Below are 2,892 nucleotides of genomic sequence, written 5' to 3' on the forward strand. Positions count from 1 at the left end.
ATATATAAGACAATATATATATATATATGTCACTATCAGTCGATGTCGACTTTAGCATTATTGACATTGTCAAGGCCTAGGCGAATGTGAGGAGCAAGCTGTTGCCCTCTCTTCACGCAGCTGATGGTACCAAAGGAACGGCAAAGACCTATATAGTTGGACACCAGCGGGGTCGCAGGGGCTTTCAGAAAGAGGTTGCAAGCATCAACGAACTGCTCCGGATTTTTCCTTTTCATCTTTAATTATTTATATATATACATATATATGATATATTATATATATATATATATATATATATATATATATATATATATATATTATATATATACATACACACATTTATATATATATGCACACACACACACACATATGTATATATCGCAATATCTCTATCTATATATGTGTGTGTGTAATGTGGGTTATGTATCACAACGGTCTTCCTTCAAGTTAGAGGTTTCACTTATTTGCTAATTTTCAAAGCAAATGAAAAAAGTTCCTTTCCATTCCCATATCAATTACGGCAGACAAAAGGATTCAGAGGAAAATAATTTTCTTAAAAGAGTAAGAGAAAGATAAAAGAGAGATTTTGAGACAAAAAAATGGATCGCATCATTGAATTTATTAAAGGCAAGTCCTTTCTAACATTCCTAAGTGTCTATAACTATAGAGAAAGAGCTAAATATGGGTTTAGTGCTACATTGCCATGCTTTTGTGAAAAATAAATAGAAAGAAATATCATTAGAATTTTAGATAGCTATGCAGATGTGTGTCCGTCTCTCTCTCTCTCTCACACACACACATAAGTGTGTGTATATATATATTTATATATATATATATATATATATATATATATATAATATATATATGTATATATGTGTATATATATATATATATATATATATATATATATATATCGATTTTGGCATTATTGACTCTATCCTGCCTAGGCGAAAGAATGTGAGGAGCAAGGTGATGTCCATGCAGAAGCTGATAGATCCAAAAGACCGGCATTGACCGATACGGTTAGCACCAGTGGCGTCGCAGGAATTGGCAGAGCGAGTTTGCAAGCGACTACAAACTGCCTTGGAGACTCCTCCTGATATTCCCTCACATTTGACTCCCGAGGTCTTTTTATCTCACAGATGCCACAATACTTTTTGTCTAAAGTGAACTTTTATATATATATATATATATATATATATATATATATATATATATATATATATATATATATATATATATATATGCATATATCTGTCTATACATATGACAAGATATATATAAATATAACACTCTATATATGCGTGTGTGTATGTGTGATATGTGATATGTATCGCAACGGTCTGAGAATGCTTATTAGATATGTTTTGCTTCATGCACGGAGACCGTGTGGCCTAACGGATAAGGCGTCGGACTTCGGATCCGAAGATTGCAGGTTCGAGTCCTGTCACGGTCGTACGAAATTTTGATTAGCCTCTGAGGAAATCAAGGAAAATTATTTTTTCTAATACGCAGATAGAGAGAGGGACACAAGAGAAATAGACATTTTGAAATTGAAAAGGAAGGAATCGAATCATTGAATTTATCAAAAGAAATATCAAGTCCTTTCTAACATTTCCTTAAGAGTCTATATAATAATAGAAAAAAGAGATAAATATGGGTTTAGTGCTACATTGCCATGATTTCGTGAATAAATAGATAGAAAGCTCATTGGAAATTTAGACAGCTATGCAGATAGTGTGTATGTGTGTATGTGTCTCCTCACACCAAATATGTTTATATATAATTTTTTGCATTAAAATATAGACATACAAAACATAATGTGTGTATATATAAGACGGCCACCATCAGTCAGTATCGACTTTGGCATTAGTGACTAAGGAGCAAGCTGTTGCCCATGCAGCAGGCTCGCTCCACGCAGCTGATGGACCCAAAGAAACAGCACAGACCGGTACGGTTTGGCACCAGCTGCGTCGCAAGAATTGCCGGAGCGAGTTTGCAAGCGACAACGAACTGCCTTAGAGACTCCTACTCCGGATTTTATATATATATATGCATACTCACACACACACATATATATGTATATATCTATATATATATATATATATATATATATATATATAAAATTTTTTATTATATATATATTATATTTTCACATATATTGCCATATCAGCGTGTCGATTTAGCATTATTGACTTTGTCAAGGTCTAGGCAAAAAAAATGTGAGGAGCAAACTGTTGCCCTATATATGTATATATATATATATATATATATAATATATATATTTTATATATATATTTTTTTATATTTTATATAAAATTGGCATTTTTGACTCTATCTTGCTAGGCGAAAGAATGTGAGGAGCAAGGTGATGCCCATGCAGAAGCTGATAGATCCAAAGGACCGGCATTGACCGATACAGTTTGGCACCAGTGGCGTCGCAGGAATTGCCAGAGCGAGGTTGCAAACGACTAGAAACTGCCATGGAAACTCCTCCTGATATTCCCTCAGAGTTGACTCCCGAAGTCATTTCATCTCACAGATGCCACAAGACTTTTTGTCTAAAGTGAACTTTTTATATTATATACCAAAATAAAATATATTTTATATAATTATTATATATATATATATTATATATGTATATATGCCATGTATATCTCAATATATATGACAATATTTATATAAATATAACACTCAGTATATATGCGTGTGTGTGTGTGTGATATGTGATATGTATCGCAACGGTCTCAGAATGCTTATTTAGATATGTTATGCTTCATACAGGGAGACCGTTTGGCCTAACAGATAAGGCGTCGGACTTCGGATCCGAAGATTGCAGGTTCGAGTCCTGTCACGGTCGTACGAAATTTTGATAAGGCCCTCAGGAAACAG

General features: G+C 33.5%; 1 non-coding gene across 1 annotated transcript; it reads left to right on the forward strand.

Moving 5' to 3' along the window:
- The first annotated feature begins 1,383 nt into the window (after positions 1-1,383).
- Trnar-ucg lies at positions 1,384-1,456 on the forward strand. The gene has a single exon. It is a non-coding gene; the product is annotated as a tRNA-Arg (tRNA).
- The last annotated feature ends 1,436 nt before the right edge of the window (positions 1,457-2,892 follow it).

This window comes from Penaeus monodon, chromosome 5 (assembly GCF_015228065.2).
Source record: "Penaeus monodon isolate SGIC_2016 chromosome 5, NSTDA_Pmon_1, whole genome shotgun sequence".
In the NCBI taxonomy this organism is placed as follows: domain Eukaryota; kingdom Metazoa; phylum Arthropoda; class Malacostraca; order Decapoda; family Penaeidae; genus Penaeus; species Penaeus monodon.